The sequence below is a fragment of the Lathamus discolor genome, chromosome 5, assembly GCF_037157495.1.
Source record: "Lathamus discolor isolate bLatDis1 chromosome 5, bLatDis1.hap1, whole genome shotgun sequence".
In the NCBI taxonomy this organism is placed as follows: domain Eukaryota; kingdom Metazoa; phylum Chordata; class Aves; order Psittaciformes; family Psittacidae; genus Lathamus; species Lathamus discolor.
The window spans coordinates 8,042,429-8,059,971 of NC_088888.1; the positions used below are offsets into that span (position 1 = coordinate 8,042,429).

Below are 17,543 nucleotides of genomic sequence, written 5' to 3' on the forward strand. Positions count from 1 at the left end.
AGAGTAAGGGAACATACTGTTCTGTCAGTCCTGTCATAACCATTATATATATGACATATTTTGGCCTTTGCCATATCTTTGACTAGTTTATTATTTATAGTTAGTATTTTAAAATTTCCTTTTTCCCCACCTCCTGTCACAAGAAAATGAATGCTGGTTGCTGGTACATTTTGATCTCATTTACATGCCCCAAATCTAGAACGACTCTTCTCACTTCATATCCACTGATTATTTCACAAAATAGCAATTCCTGTATTCAAAACAACTTTCCGAACAACTGAATAGGATATTTCTCCTCCTTGTAACTACATCATTAACCTGAATCATGAGTATCTGACATAGTCTCTATTTTTTGGACCATGCATCGACCTTATTTCAGACATCTGCCTGCAGAATGAACTGAGCAATATGTATAATGATCTCTTTCTGTTATGTGTGTAAATATTGGCTTAATCATCTTTCTGGTTTTGTTTCAGCAGCAGTTTGCAGTATGCAGATGGACGTTGATCAGCCTCCATTCAGTAGTCACGTTGAAGGTAAAGGTGTAGTCATGCTTGGAGGGCTGCACCGCTACAAAATCAGAGGTTGCACAAATCGGAATGCTCTTCTGCTTAACGTCAGGGTTAACTCTTGTGAGTTGCGTATGATATATTGGACACCTTCCAGAATATTCTGCTGCATGGCTGGCATATTCACAGTTCAGTGTCATGGGCTTCATTCTCTCTGCAACAACAACAAAACTCAGAAAAGCTGGTAAGCCTTTGTTAAGACTTCAGAGAAGTGGTGGGTTAGCAGATAGTTTATACTGCATACCCTTTTCACTGCTTTTCTGAGTAGGTCATACTGGCTGATGTGGCTGCTTGTGTTAAGTTCACTGCCACTAGCTGGCAAGGGCAATTTTTACTTTTGTTCTTTTTTCCTTTATTGTAAGCAAGTGATCTGGGGTCAGAAGTGGGTAAATAGTAAATTATTTATAGCGCTTTTATCACTATAATGCTCTAATTACCTGATCTCTTGGTCCTTCTTTTTTTGTTAATGCATTGTGACAAACTAAATGGTAAAAAAATCTCTGATAATTCTTGAAGCAGAAGCTCTAGATTAATGCCCACAAAAGTATTCAGACCAGTGTGTGCAAACTTTTCTTCCTTTGATATGAGTTTTGACATCAGTAGTGTGGATAGTTAAGTGTTTGTCAGTGGAGGATGAGCCCTGCAATTGCAGTACCTGTTCTGGGCGTTTTCAGAAACAGATCCTGTCACCAGTATGTTTTCATATGGGTTTGATTGATCTAAAGAAGCAGAATTTCAGTATAGTGATGCCAGAGGATATGCAGAGATTTTATTCAGTCAGTGTACCAGGGAATGACCTTTTGTCTTAGAAGAGGCAACTCTGTGATGTTGACATCAGTGTAAAGTACGTGAATTAAAGGAAAAATATGGTTCCCTGTAATACCATAAGATACATGGAATCATAGAGTAGTTCCATCTGAAATAAAAGCTTGTATTTAATGGTGACATTATCTTCAATGTGAAAAATTTAAATGTTTTTGTCTATTTTGGATTACTTCTGCAAGCAGAATAGCTATTAGTTGAGTTACGTGGATCATACAGTGTAGGTGTCAGTAAACTGTTTCCCATATCAGTGCCGGAATGAGCATTTAACATGGAGAAATGCCAGCAAAACCCTAGAAACCATATATTTCGTTTCCTCTGTAACTGTTTTCCCTAATGAATATTGCAAATCAGTTTATTTGATTTTATGGTGTTTGTTTTCACGCTGGGTTGTAAAGTCACCATATTAAGGTGAGAACCTCAAGCACTGCTGGGAATGAGATATGTGCAAATGCCTGGAAGAGGGACCAGGACCAGGCTGCCAGAGCCTTGTATAAAAGCATCAGCTGGGCTCCCATGCATGTACCTGGCTTAGCTTCCACCCAGTGTGGTGGTTGTTGTAGTGGAGTTTTATGTCCTCACAAGAGAAAGGAGGGAAAAATAAAATAAATGAATTATATGGATATGCATGCTGTTGGTTGAAGGGATTTTTCTGTGTGTCCTCTTTGTGTCAGACCTTTCTTGGCCTGTCACAATATCATGTGTGGAAGAGATGAATTTTTAAATCATGGCCTGTTGTCTCAAAAACTCGACATCTGCTGTTGTCCTGCTTCAATATAATCTATTTCTTCATTCAAGAAGTTTATTTCCCCATAATTGCTGATGATTTCTTTAAGGCATAGTCTTAAGTAGAATAGATTTTACCGAAGGTTTGCCAAAATATACTAAAAAAATATATTGTATAAGAGTTAAAGGGAAAAGGAAATGAATACCAAAATCAATATTATTTCAAAAATTATATTTACCTTTGAGTTTTGTTAACAATCCTTGTTTGATATAATCATAAAAATAAGATTGACCACATCACTTAACTCCTCCAACAATTCTGAAAATAGAAACATCACACTCTTCAGTAAAAATCTGCTTTGGGGGAACTAATTTAAAAACAAAAAGTTCAAAAATATTTTCTAATGTTACTTTACCAAAAATGTTACACTTTAAATAATACACATATTAGCACAGTATTTATTTTCCCTTTTGTGCAAAGACATCGTTTGTAGAAAATTCATGACAAAGGTAAGGACCTTGAAGTTCAGAGTACTGCTTCAGATCTGCCTTTGGATTGTGCTTTTGCCACTCTTTTTTTCTACTGAGAAGTGGTTTTGTTGCTGACCTATGGGTAATATATTCTCACATTTATTTAATAATCTAAGTATTTATTTAATACATTTACATAAATATTTACTACATCAATGATTATACTAATGAAATATTTATTTGATAATATAAATATTGCCAGTAGACTGGCGAAAGACTGGCTGTTACAGAAACAGGGAGAATAGTTTAAATCTACTTGGATGTTTCCTTCCCTAAATCACTCACTTCTATACTGGCAAAGGGAAGCAGGACTTCATCTCCTCTGTGAAAACTGTGAACACTTCTTTTTCCCATGTTCATTACCAGCAATAACACATTTCAAAATCTTTGGGAAAAAAAAGTGGCTGACATATTTGTACTTGGAGCAAGCTACGATGTGATTGTGGTTCTCTGGAGAAGCTATTCTTAATTGTCTTCAGGACTGTGTGTTTTCTATACCAGGTCAGTATTGCAGGAACAGAGGAAGTGCCAGTCATACAACCTGCAAAAGCAAAGGGGAACTTAATAGCAAGAGGTTAAATGGATTTGGGTCCAATACAGCTGTATGGGGAGTGTTTATCCAAAGAAGAGCTCTGGCGAGGCTGCGAGAATAAGATTAATATTGGCATTTTTCTGTGAACAGAAAAAGAAACACGTGCTTCTAATTGTTTCACATAATGCATTCAAAACATATGCTTAATAACCATGGAGAACATTTGATGGAGTGTTTACAGAATAATAAACAGTACAATTAGAATAACAGATCACTCTGTGTCCCTGGACCTGCTCCTGTTTCCCCCATACTCCATTTCCTCAGCTCTAGTGTATTTTTCCTATTTTTAAAGTCTTTTTAGATTGATGCTTTTCTGGCAGTTTGGGCTGATTTTAAATTTCTCATCAAACTATTTTATTCCCATTGACATTATATTTTGTATACCCCTCTGCCTGGTCCAAAGATAACAAAGCCCTGATGAATTTCTGGATTTGAACTTGAGGTCAACCAAACCAAACCATTTCCCTCTCAGCCACCCATTATTATGCTATCTTTGAGTAACCACAGAAGGGCAGAAACCTCTAAAACAGCCAGTCTGAGAGCAACAGTCCCACACTTCCTGGCTTACTTTTTAAATTTAACTTCTTTAACTTGTATTTTAGCAAGTGCAGAGGCAGAAGGAGGTCAGATGATCCCCAGGCCAGTGTGAAGTATACCTGAATGTTGAATGCACACTGTAAGGACTTCAGCAGAGTTCAGTACTGGTGCCAACTCAATGGCAAGAAGTTAAACACTGGATGTCACTGTGGATGTACTCTAATTACTTCTATCTTGATTAGAGATTTCCACTTGTTTGGCATAAGTCTCATTCTGTGATAACAGATATTTAATTGGACTTTGGCTCTGGGTTCTCTTCATCATAGGACAAGGGGGAATGGGTTATAACAGGGGAGATTTAGGTTAGAAATAGGGAAGAATTTCTTTACTGTGAGGGTGGTGAGGCACTGGAATGGGTTGCCCAGAGAAGCTGTGGCTACCCCATCCCTGGCAGTGTTCAAGGCCAGGTTGCACAGCGCTTGGAGGAACCTTGACTAGTGGAAGGTGTCCCTTCATGAGCTTTACAGTCCTTTCCAGCCCAAGCCAGTCTAAGATTCTATGATTCATTCCCCAGAAGTTTGTGAAGTTAAATTCATTAATAACAAGACTGTGTTGATTTTTGGTGACTGTTTTAGCCAGTGATTTATTTTGGCAACTGGTAAGAGTAGCTTCACCTGACTTCATATATTCAGTTGTTTAGCTGAACTGGGTAATTTTGAATATTTCTTCTTCTCCTCCCCTCACAGTAAAATTGAGATAAAAACAAATTTAAAAATGGTAAAAAAAATATGCAGAATCTGTCCAGTTCTCTTATACCTGTGGGCAGTATGAAAAACTGAAATTCAAGTTCTAACTAGATTTGGCTGTGACCTTTTCTCTTGATCTGAAAGACAGCAAAATGCTAGATACATATGCCTTAAGCGTAGCTGCTTATCTTACACCGTATGCAGTAGTATACACATAGATGGTCCAGCTTGTGTGTGTGGGTGGTTGGGTAAGGTGAAGCAAATCCAGCCAACTTTCCCATTCCCTAGCTCAGATCTGATGGAGCCCTAGTATAAAAGAAGAGGTAAAAAATTGGATAGAGGTACAGGACATAGTGTGCATTAGTGTGGAGACTGAAACTGGTGTAGAGTTCATGATTCATCTGTGGTGTGCCTAAAGTATCACACATTTGATGGTGAATGTTCTCTGTTTCTGTCTACCAAATGGTGTGATGAAGCAGGCAGGGAAAGGGAGGAGAGTTGGACAAGCAGCTCAAGACAGATATTCTATGAGTTTAAAACATTTAATTGCTAAACAGAATTTAAAATAATCCTGTTTTGTTTTTTGCATGTTGTGTGTATTTTGGGAATATTTCCACATGATAGCACCAAGTGTCTCATTAAAGTTGCCTCAAAAGGATCTTTTGAAAAGAAATTTTATCAATCATGAATATTGTTTTATGCATAGTACGTAAAGCTATTCAATATTACATGTTAAAATACCGCATGTATTAAAAGTAGTAAAAGTCTGTGTAGTATTCACAGTTGAATACATAAATACTCTGTTATTTCCTTTTCACTCAGTACTTAAAAATAATTGTTACATTGGTATATTAAAAGCATCTTGTATTGCAGTATGACTTGGTTTTAGCTGGATGGAGCACATTAACTTTCTTTTTGTCACTCAATTGACAAACACAGACTTGGCTTTGCCATAGCAGAACTCTTAACTGTAATCCACTGTATTTCACAGTTCTAAAGAATATTCAAATAATCAGAAAGATCAAAATTACTTACAAATGACCTGGTTTTGTTTGTCTATATCACTCTAGGAGATCCATGAGGAGGGAGCTGAAGTAAAACCAGAATGCAGCAGTTCTACAAAATGCATGACTGCTACAGCAAAATGAAAAACTTCTTAAAGTAAGTCTTACTTTTTCACCTTCCCAGAAGAAAAAGTATGCTTAAAATTCAGCTCTGCACTAGATTTGGGTAAGCTATGTGCGCCGGTTGCTAAAGAAGAATATGGCTGAGAAGGGCAAGCTGATCTTCCATCAATACAAAGGTTTGTACGCTGTGTATTGCTTCATAAATAAGGTGAATTTGGGCAAGCCAAAGTTCGCTGGCAGAACATTCAGAAGTTGGAAAATAAATCTTTCACAGATTAAGTTAAAAGGATAACTCACGTAACATGAGTGTTTTAATACAGGCAAACATGAAACACAAATGGCAGCTGTCTTGTGCAGTGCATTATAAGATGCATGCATTATGGGAAGCTTTCATTATTCTCAAACCAAACATTATAAAAAGCTAGGAAAACATGTTGTAACCTAATGGGAATGTATTTTTTTAGCGCTTAAGAAATTTATCCTTGCTTTTATATATAACATGAATGCAGTGCTCTTTAGAATAACATGGATTTTGTTTGCAATTTCAGATAATAATGGTAAGGACCCTTTTTTTCTCACTTGGAATTTTAATATTACTTCTCCTGGCTAGAGCTAAAGTTCTTTGAGTGACTTATTTTTTCCATTTTCATTCCTTAGTTCAGTAAGACACTATAGTATTTCTCAGTTTTCCAGGAACATAATTTTTACTGAAGTCATTGAAACTTTACTGCAGTGGTTTCACAGTTGAGAAACTAGTAGCCACACTCCCAGACTTTACTTGTGATTAACATACAAATGTACATTACATCTGGGAGTCTTCTCTTTTTTAATTAGTAAAATGTTCATACAGGAGGAGTAAACAAGAAACCTACAGAGAATGCAAACAGCTTGTATTTACAGTAGTGTGAAGCTATGTAGAAATAGGACATGATGCATCCACTTCCCCAATGAAACAAATATTTGTAATTGTCAAGATGGTTGATGTTGAAATAATAATTAGTTCTTCTTTGGTTTAATTTCAGGGAAAAACCATAATTACATATGACAAATACGCTGGAATTCACCCTACTGCCTATATAAAATTCCAAAAGTCATCTCAGCAGGAGAGGCACATGCTAAGAGTTTATTTCAGTTTGAAAAGGAAGACGTTTCTTTCAGCATTCACTATGCATTTGGCAGTAAGTGATGTGACTTCTATTGTGGCATTTTTAGATATTTACATAATGATCTGAAATGTGGTGAGTGAAGGGAAATGTAGCCACACTAATCTACTTGCTAAACAGTTCCATCAAGCTTTTTATTGAAGGGTGGTTTTTGTAAGACATACGAAGTTACAGTTACATCTCAAGATTTCGCATCAGAATACGTATGCTTGTATGAAACTTGCTTATCTTGCATGTTTGTGCTCTTTCATTCCATCAAATCTTACACACTCTACGTGCCTCCTGATTTGAAGTTTCCAGCAGACTTCTCATTTTCAACTCAAAATATAAACGAGTGCTGGCTGTTCATGGCCCAGCACTGTCTTCACATAAAATACTTCATCCACAAATTAAACGCCAGCTTGGCAGATCAGATAAAAAAAGCAGAGTACATCCTGCACCCAGATCTGCTCTGTGGCTAGAAACAGGCAGGTGAAAGAATTCTGCTTTATTTGGAATGTTAGTGTTATTTTGCAGTCCATTTCTGAAGGGTTTCACTCTTTTTTTCTCCTGCATCACTAACCCTAGCAAGTGAAGAGAACCACACGGCTCAGGGTTTATGCATCCTGATAGTTCTCCAGTCCTGCTATTTCTTTTTCAAGTTCATGCAAAAAGCATGAGGAATTGAACTGTGTGTGAAGCAGCCCTCCAAGGCAAGTGCACCTGATGCACCACAACAGGAAATGCAGGGCTAATGGAAGAAAGTGTCAGACACTTGTGGAAGGAGACTCCAGAACTTCTCGGGCAATCTGTGCCAGTGCTCAGTCACTCTCAAAGTGGAAAAAGTGTTTCTTTGTGATCAGGTAGACCCTCCTGTGTTTCAGGTGGTGCTCACTGCCTCTTCATGTCAAGTGCTGAACATATTGCTGTAGCAAGTAGAAGCAGAAATGTAACCTCTGTTACACCTACGGTCTATAGAAAAAGGACAAAAAGGCCATCTACTAACTAAAAATTTGTAGTCTAAGAAAATTCCTGGTTTTGTTGTTAGTTGAAGGGCTCTTTACATGCCATAGGAAGTACCAGTAATATGGTCTTACGTTTCAACTTCCATTAGACTTACTTTTTGACTCTGTCCAGTATAAAAAGAGAGCAAAACAGGCTTGATTTCCTGTGTATGGGAGTGGATCAAACCTCTGCAGGTGCCACAACCTCTGCCTTTTTCCTTTGAGACAATATATCTTTAGTTTATGCAAATGGTCATTGCTACACTGACTGCTGTAGCACTGCGCTGGTTCTCACCAGCCTGTCCCCTAGGAGTTACAGACAAATGTGAAACAGTTATTTGATATATATGTGCCCATGTGATACACTTCCAACATAGTGTTCCTTGCATTCTGTCTCCACCTCTTTGTCTTAAGATTTTCAATAAAAACCCCTCTTACTTTCCAGTCCCCACCAGTGATCTCCAATATACGTAAAGTGGGTTGTGAGTTAGATGCAGCCTTGAGTTGACATTAAGCTAATAATGTCAACTCCAAATTCACTTCTTGTGTTTGTCTCCAAGGATGGTATCTGCAGAGGACAGGGACATTTTTAATGCTGTATTTCAGGACCTTAGTTCTGCTTTGTTGCCTCCAAAGATGTGTGATATATATGACAAAGACTGAAAGCCATCAGAGCCCCACATTCGGTTGACAGTACCATTTTACAGAGTAGTTTATCGCCTGCATGGTATCTTTCAGGACAGTAGGAAGCATCATTGATTTTAACTTTTCTTTTGTTCACTTAGGAAATCGGCACTGTGAAAAAACTCTCAGCTTTACCCCAGTGTCTTTTGTTTAAATATCACAGCTGATTAAGTTAGACCCAAAATATAGCCCTCTGAGGAAAATGGATATAGAACCATAGTGTGAGTATGACTGTTGAAGGAGTTTTCCTAGACTTTAACTAAAAACATTTAAGTTAAAAACAAGATATTTTCTGGAACTATTGAAATCTCTAAGACAGCAGTATTTTACTGATTCATAAGGACTGGTGAATGTAACTCACAAATATCATTTTCATTTGTCCCAAATCTGCCATCCTTCTCTCTGCTAAGTCTTTATGTCATTAAAACGCCCATTCCTATCCCAGCTGCAACCAGTGCAGCAATGTGGGGGATGAAGTAACTCACAGCTAAGCCATAGATGGAAACAACTGAATTCCAAAGTAACTATAAAAAGGCTTTCCTAATATGAACTAGACTTGATATTTGTAAGCTTTCTTTTTATTTTGGAAATGTGTATTAGCCTCATTTTACAAATGATCATACAAGCAGCTCACAGCACATAAAGGAGTATGTGGGGTCCTGACTCTACGGTTGTACAGAAACAGAGGCACACCAAAAATGCTAAAGGGTTTCCATTGCCCTTGGCTGTCAGCTTCTGTCCTGGTCATAAATCTGTATTAGAAAAATGGTAAGACTTGAAATAGGATTCACCCTCAGTTCTTAGTGGTTATTTGGTCTAAGTTGTGCCTGTTCATGTAAAGGTGAATGTTGTCAAAACACTCCCATTTCCTCTCTGACATGGGTTTTAATTGTGCACATTTTCAGTATTTGTTAATTAGAAGCAACTCAAATAAACATAATGTGAGGACTGGCAAAGGTTTACCGCTTTAAAAGAAATTAGGAATAAACCACCATAAAACAGTTTAGCTGGACACCAGCACCATGCCCAGTGACGGACATTGAATAAGCTTCTAGAAGTAGCATTGCCAGGAATATTTGGTCTAACCTGCAGCCCCTTGGCTCTGCTAGCACTGGGTCTCTTTTGAGAAGACCTCTCCTGTTGTTCTGCACCATGCCAAACTGGGTGGTAGCCTTCACTTTGGGCTCTCCAAAGGTTTCTTGGGGGAGGGAAGGGGGGTGCTGCGGAAACATGACTGAGACCACAGTGATGTTTTTAGAACCGAGCAGGCAGTTTAGTCAGAATCAATAATAAGTAACACAAATCAGGAGAAACAGGCAAAATGAAGATTGATTGATTAATACAATTAAGTGTGGCCATTTTGTCCATTTGTTTGGTGTCCTTAGGCTGTGATAATTCTACAGTTTGTGTAGCTGCTTTACTATTTAATGCCAGATAATTTTAAAGAATGGCTTGATCTATTGACATTTATAGCAATGTAAGCATTAAAATACTCTGCCTGACTAGCTAAGGATTTTCTATCTCACTGGAATCTCTGAATATACTGATAAGTAAAATGGTACTGTTGAAGTTTCCCTCTTAGGTCTTCTCTAACCAGTGGACTTTATCCTGCCTTTTTCACTTGGTTTGTGAGTTTAGTCCTTTTCTCATTTGTTTTATCGGACTAAAACGTTCCAGAAAATTGTATCTTTAAAAGTACTCTACATTAGCTAAATGCAGCAGGCAGGTAAGTAGTCACTTATGCCAGTGACATTAACCCCATCTTCTTTAACAAAGACAGATGGGAACTAAGCACATAGTCTAAGAAATCAGGCTGTCTTGTCTCCTCCTTGTAGCATAGCATAGATTTTTGTCCAGTTATTTCTGTATTGAACACAGATCCTTGGGTTTATGTGGTGTTTAGGCTTCAGACAAACATCTTGTCCCTATTAAAAGAGTGTGGAGGTGGAGGATACTCTTTTCCTTCAGTATTTTCTTTCAGTGGTTGCAGTATGTGTAATTTCTCTTTACAAACTGTTTAACTGAGATAGATGTCAAGCTGCTGGTTCTTTTGTAATTGGCAGACTCTCTTTGAGTGATAAAACCTATCATCTCTAAATTTGCCTTAGAGCGAAACAGGATTAGATTCATTAAGGCCCTCTCTACACAGCCATACTTTTTTGGCCCTCAGTGCTGCTGCTTTAATAGCCTTTCTAAAGTATATTTAAAATAACAATGTATTTTAAAAGGAAGTTCAAGTATCATTCTTGCCAATGCTGTGTGCTGTTATGAAAGAACCACCCTCTCCAGCTTGCCATTAGCTCTTGAGCCATGCAGGGTTCATGTTGATGCTTACAACATGAGTATCAAACTTTCTGTCAGGGTTTTTTGTCTTCTGCGATTCCTGCATCTGTTTTACAGTAGAGCACCTATATAACCAATGTGTAAAGGAGACTTTGCTGACCTCTTGGGAGGAGATGCTTGGATGAAGTTATTGTTGAGAAAGGGAAGAAAAAGAAGAAAGAACTGAAGTGCTGTAATCACATGCATCTGTCCCACCGGCAGGTTATTTGATACTTGTGAAACAGTGGTATGGTGGGGGCAAGGTACATCCATGAAATCTTCCCAAGACTTCAGATGTATTCGTTCTTTGAAAAGCAGATGTGTTCCTTAACAAATGCTAGTGAAGGTGCATTTAGTGAGTCTTTGGAAGAGTTATTCAGCCACTCAGGAAAAAAAACCTTTGAGATGGAAGAAGCCAGTTTAAGTGATCTACTCTGTCAACATGTTAATTCCTAACACTGTAGGACTGATAAGTGCATTTTCTGGGTTTTGTGTGTGGAGAAGGTTTTTTTTTCAGGGGGTTTGCCCAAGCATCGAGTGTTGGTATAAATTGGCCTTCTATTGGTTCATTATATGTTATATGAAACTATCGTGCCTTCAGGAAGTTTGAAACTGTGGCACTGTTATAAAGATTCAGGTTCAAGGAATATGTTAGAAAGGACTAATGCATTTTGACCAGGGACCAAGAGTGAGAAAAGTTTGGTTTGTACATCTGTGGGCAGGATGCACAAGTAAAAGTCATCTGCATCAATAAGCCAAATTTTCTGACCATTAAGAGTGGAACTTGCAGAGATTCGCCAGATTAATATGCTGCCTCCTTTACTTTGTAGATGTGGAGCCCAGTTTTGCTGTAAAAGTTCCATATGGAGGGTAGGCTCAGGTCCTTTATAGCTACCAAGAAACCAAGATGCCTTAACTGTCCTGGTTAGGTCTTTCTGTTCACAGAACATGGTGGTTGTTTTCAACAGGAGAAGGCACCTGCGGATTTCATTATGGGTAAAGAACACAATTTTCTATGGCTTGCCTGTTTCTATTGTGTTTAAAACCCAAAAACTTAAATTCAGAATATGCAGCTTTCATGACATTGTGTTTTTTCCATCCATTTTATTGCTAAACTTCTTACTGTTTAAACTTTCTTACTGTTCAAAGAACTGACCAAGCTAAAACTGTTTTGTAAGCTTGAATATTGTGGAATGGACTGCTGTAGATAAGGTGCTATCTTACTGGGATGTTGATACTGTGGGATCGTTTTGCTCTCTCTATCAAAACAGCATGAGTTTTTTTCTCACACTGTTGGGGTTTTTTTTCCTTTTTTTCAAGTGCTTTAATTCACTGACAGTTTAACTGATCAGTGTGACAAAGCCTCACTTTCAGTTTAGCCACTGACTCTTATAAATGCTATAGGCTGAAGAAAAGCATCTTTTCAATGGCTCTTTGAAAACTGAGATTAGTGCAATCAAAGAATACAGATACTTCTTGACTTGAGGGTATGTTTTAACGCATGGAGCAGAAAAGGCTCATACAAATCTAGTCAGGCAAACAGTTTAGTTTCCACAAACCCCCCAAACCCACTATAAATAAAATTGATGTATCTGAATTTTGGAAGTTTCTTTGAAGTTTGTTTCAGAAAACAAATATATTTTTCAACCCCACAAGCCTGCACAATGTGGTATCTTTAGCTGTCAGTGTTCTTGCACATTCTTATTTCCAGTCACTGCCATGATATCACTGTCATGAATGCAGGGCATGTACTGGTGATGATCAGAACAGCTCAGTCAGAAATGCCCCTGTGCTACAAGGGCTGGGCAGTTATTACTTGATAACGTGGGGATTGATGGTGGAAGGCTTTTTGCTTCATTGACTCATGGAAGAAAACTGAATTAGTAATTAGGAAAACAAACACTTGTGCCTTTTTGAGCTGTAGAATGGCGGGAGAGTTAAGAGTAGGCGTAAGAACTCAAAAGAGATATACTGTCCTTTCAAGTCATCTTCCATGATAGCAATAGTAAGTCTGGGTAGGCTTGTTGGCACAGTACCTATAACCACTTAAGAATGTACATTCCTTTTTTTTTTTCCAAGAAAGATGGTTTCTCTACATTCCTCCTATCAAAGTAATTACATACATAATCAAATTCAAAACATTTGTCACTGGTGTGAACTCAGAGCACTTTAGAATCATAGAATCATAGAATAGTTAGGGTTGGAAAGGACCTCAAGATCATCCAGTTCCAACCCCCCTGCCATGGGCAGGGACACCTCACACTAAACCATCCCACCCAAGGCTTCATCCAACCTGGCCTTGAACACCACCAGGGATGGAGCACTCACAACCTCCCTGGGCAACCCATTCCAGTGCCTCACCACCCTAACAGGAAAGAATTTCCTCCTTATATCCAATCTAAACTTCCCCTGTTTAAGTTTTAACCCGTTACCCCTTGTCCTGTCACTACAGTCCCTGATGAAGAGTCCCTCCCCAGCATCCCTATAGGCCCCCTTCAGATGCCGGAAGGCTGCTATGAGGTCCCCACACAGCCTTCTCTTCTCCAGGCTGAACAGCCCCAACTTCCTCAGCCTGTCTTCATAAGGGAGGTGCTCCGGTCCCCTGATCATCCTCGTGGCCTCCTCTGGACTTGTTCCAGCAGTTCCATGTCCTTTTTATGTTGAGGACACCAGAACTGCACACAATGCTCCAGGTGAGGTCTCACAAGAGCACAGTAGAGGGGCAGGATCACCTCCTTCGACCTGCTGGTCACGCTCCTTTTGATGCAGCCCAGGATACGGTTGGCTTTCTGGGCTGCGAGTGCATGGTGAAGCCGGCTCATGTTCATTTTCTCATCGACCAGCACCCCCAAGTCCTTCTCTGCAGGGCCGCTCTGAATCTCTTCTTTGCCCAGTCTGTAGCTGTGCCTGGGATTGCTCCGACCCAGGTGTAGGACCTTGCACTTGTCATGGTTGAACTTCATGAGGTTGGCGTCAGCCCACCTCACAAGCAAGTCAGCTCAGAGTCAGCTGTCTCTCTGCTTCTGCCCACCTCTGTTCTATTTTTAGACAGTATCTTAGGTTGGTCTCACTGTGTCATGGTTTAAACAAAGTCAGCCATAAATCACGCAGTCTCTCTCTCACTCCCCCCCTTCTTGCCCTCCCCCTACTCCTGGAGGGACGGAGAGGAGAACAGAAAAGAGTGCAACTCCCACGGGTTGAGATAAGAACAGTTTAGTAACTAAGGTATAGCACAAATCACTGCTGCTACCACCAATAATAATAATAAGAGAAATAACAAGGGCAGAGAATACAACACCTCACCACCAGCCGACTGATAACTCTCCCAACCCCACCCCACCGAGCACCGACCGATACCTCCTCCAACCCTGCAGTCCCAACCCTTCCGGGTCACTCCCCGTTACATCCTGGGCATGACGTGCTGTGGTATGGAATACCTCTTTGGTCAGTTTGGGTCAGGTGTCCTGTCTCTGCTTCCCCCCGGCTTTCCCTCCTCCCTGGCAGAGCATGGGGCTCAGAAAGTCCTTGGTCAGACTAAAACATTTGTGTTATCAGTGCTGTTCCCAGGCCAAAAGTCAAAACACAGCGCTGCACCAGCTACTAAGAAGGAGAAAAATAACTGCTACTGCTGAACCCAGGACCACCCCTTATTCCATACCATTCACGTCATGCTCAGATCCCACATTTTCAATATACCATCGCTCTTATTTCAGTGCACTCTTATCTTAGTGCATGCACCAGTCCCTATAAAGCTGCTGAGTCCATCTGGTCCATGATGTCAGGCTCCATCTCTTGTAACAGTCTCTCAGAGCAGGAGAGGCTGTGTGCAGTGTTCACACTCATGAATAACCTGGGCAATAGTGTCCATTGCTGAGTCCATCCCTCGATCATGAGTCCATCTCTATGTTGCATCTCTGCCCTGATGGCTTGAAGTGTCATGGCCCACCAGGCTCAAAATAATTCCCTGTCCCCTTCAGCAGTTTCTGCAGCTTGTTGCTGGGGACTCCATACAGCTGCCTTCCATCTCTGATGCTTCCAAAGCACTGGAGGGGCCCAGTGGACTAGATACTCGCTCATACTGTCCCACACACCCTGCCACTCATGACTCTCCAGCCTTGGGGAAAATCTCCTGCTCCTCCTGTATTGTCGTCTAACCTAGACAAAACCCAAATCCGACTCTGTTTAACTTTTGAGATCAGACAAAATGGCGGTGGGTAGAACACACTCTGTGTGTGTGCCAGCATGCTGATCCCCATCGCAATCAGCAGGCAGGTCCCAAGGGTACTCAAAGGCCATTCAAACCCTTCAGAACTCTCAAACGATGCTGCTGTACTTGTCCCTGGGGCTGGTGCAGCTGCTGTGCTTGCCGGCTCTCCCACCACCAGCTTCTCTTTTTCTGAGTCCAGATCTTACTCCTCTGCCTGGCTGGGAAATGCTGTGTGGTCTCCTGCATTCTCCCTGGGCATGACGTGCTGTGGTATGGAATACCTCTTTGGCTAGCTTGGGTCAGGTGTCCTGTCTCTGCTTCCTTCCGGCCTCCAGGCTTTATGACTGTAGGGTTAGTTCTGTTTTCCAAACTAATGCAGTATCTTTGTACTTCGCTATAAAATGACTGGTGTGCAGTCTTCATGCAGGTGTTGCACAATGAACATGTATTTATGAACTGGTCACAGCAACTTAATGTAGAGAAAGTCCTTGAGGAAATTAGTAATTCAGTAACAGGACTTTAATCATGTAAAGTGAAGAAGGCATAGGATTACATATTTAATAAGGGACATAAAAACCTAGAGGTGGGGGTCTGCTCATTAACTGAGCATACTCTGTCCCATGAGTTGAGTCCTATGAAAGAAATAGCAGGTAAGCATGTAATTAAAACAATGTCCATGCATACTGTGCATATGTTACAGATACACACAAAAGCAGAGAGGTTTTAAAAATGAATTGACAAATTCTGCTCTAGTATTTCGTACCTTTTGTATACTTCACTACCAACCTTAATGTTCCCCGATGAAAAAGCTTTCTTTTTCCTCAATGTTGTATCTTTTAATGAAATCTTTGGACAAGTGTTTCATGCCAGCTGTGTAAAAGAGAAGCAATATAAAACTCTCAGATAAATTTCACGTATCAGTTAAAATTATTCTCATGGAATTAAAGCTTGTGCAGAATTATTGATCTGACACAGACACATTTGTTTGTATAGGCTATGGAGCTGTGTCTGGTATTCATGGACACAGTCACTTCATGAGAACAACCAAGTTGCAAAATGCTGTCAACAGATCTTGTCAGCTTTTCCTTCTGTTCTTGGTGGCCCCTTTCAGGTTGCAGTATGATACAATGCACTCTTAACTACAGTGCAGCTGTAGCCACCGGCACTGTGAGGTTTCAGTGTACTAAAAGACTTCATTTTTCTCATAGTGTGAAATTTGATAGAATAGTATATATATGTTTCTGGAGGAAAAAAAAAAAAAAGGGCTTTATGTATGGAATTGTAAATCACCAGTATTTACTTTAAATTTTAATGAAATCCAACATAGTACAGATTGCAGAAAGCACTTTAAGTCCCTGCTTTGTACATGTGCAAAAGTGTAAGTAAATAGGTCTTTACACTTTCTCTGTATTTTAGTTATGTAATAAAGTTTTCATAGGTAAAAATGTAAACAGGAAAATAAACTTGGTTTGGAATATGATGGCAAAGCCTCAAAACATACCTTTACAGTGTAGACCAGAGAGGGGTTGTTTAAGCCGAGTACAAAGAACATACAAATGAATTATTGCTGATAAGCAAATGGCTCAGCTTGTAAAAGGCAAAAGCAGAATTGTTCTCACTGCAGAGTACTGTAGGAATATTTGCAGGCAAACAACATGTGCTTTATGCCTTTGCTAGAGCAGATAATGACTCTGTAGTGGCAATGAATCTCCTGATAAGACAGGCTTAAACAGTTGAACATGTCCTGGTTTATATTAGAAATGGGTTCAGGGCAATACTGCTTTGAACCTATGACTCATTTCCAGTGAAAATGGTTTTAACAGTTGTACATAGTCCTTGCTGTTGGTCTCCTGTGCTTTCGTTACTTGTCAAAATGTCCCTTTGGACATAGTCCAGGTTGGATGGTCAGAACCAGAAGGGGTTCAGAAGGAAAATAAATACAGGAAGCAGTTTACATTTTCAAGACTTTAAAATTGATCTGTCCTTTTCTCAGGCTTCATGAAATTTGTTGTTTATATCATTTAACATAAACTGGTAATATGTTTTATGTATATGTTGAACAGGGTAATGTAAGTGAACTTTCTGAAATTTTGACTTAATGTTTATAAAAAGCACTTGCAAAATGCTGTGAAAGACAGATTAACTATGTTCTACTGTACAGGTTTCTCTATACCATTTACATGCAGAGGCTCTCTTCCTGTGTAACCTCTAATGATGAAATGAGTGGTCTAGTAGATAAGGGGAGCAAGGGGTATCACCTACCTGGAATTTAGTAAGGCTTTTGATACTGTCAGTGGATCCCAGGGGTCAAGACTGGATCTGATCCTATTCGACATCTTCCTTAATGATCTGGATGAAGGATCAGAGTCCACTCTCAGCAACCTTGCAGACACAAAACTGGGAGGGTTGGCTTTTGCACCAGAGGGTCATGCTGATGCCATCCAGAGGGACGTTTATAAGCTGGAGAAATGGGCTGACAGGAACCTCATGGAGTTCAACAAGAAGTGCAAAGTCTTGCACCTAGGAAAGAAGAA

At 39.7% G+C, this 17,543-nt stretch overlaps 1 long non-coding RNA gene across 1 annotated transcript in view; it reads left to right on the top strand.

Annotated features, from left to right (window-relative positions):
* Positions 1-614: 614 nt before the first annotated feature.
* Positions 615-17,543, top strand: part of LOC136016005 (uncharacterized) — a 32,551-nt gene continuing 15,622 nt past the window's right edge. The window contains exons 1-3 of the long non-coding RNA XR_010613455.1: positions 615-753; positions 5,594-5,684; positions 6,673-6,828. This is a non-coding gene — a long non-coding RNA (uncharacterized LOC136016005). The remainder of the gene's footprint in view (positions 754-5,593; positions 5,685-6,672; positions 6,829-17,543) is intronic.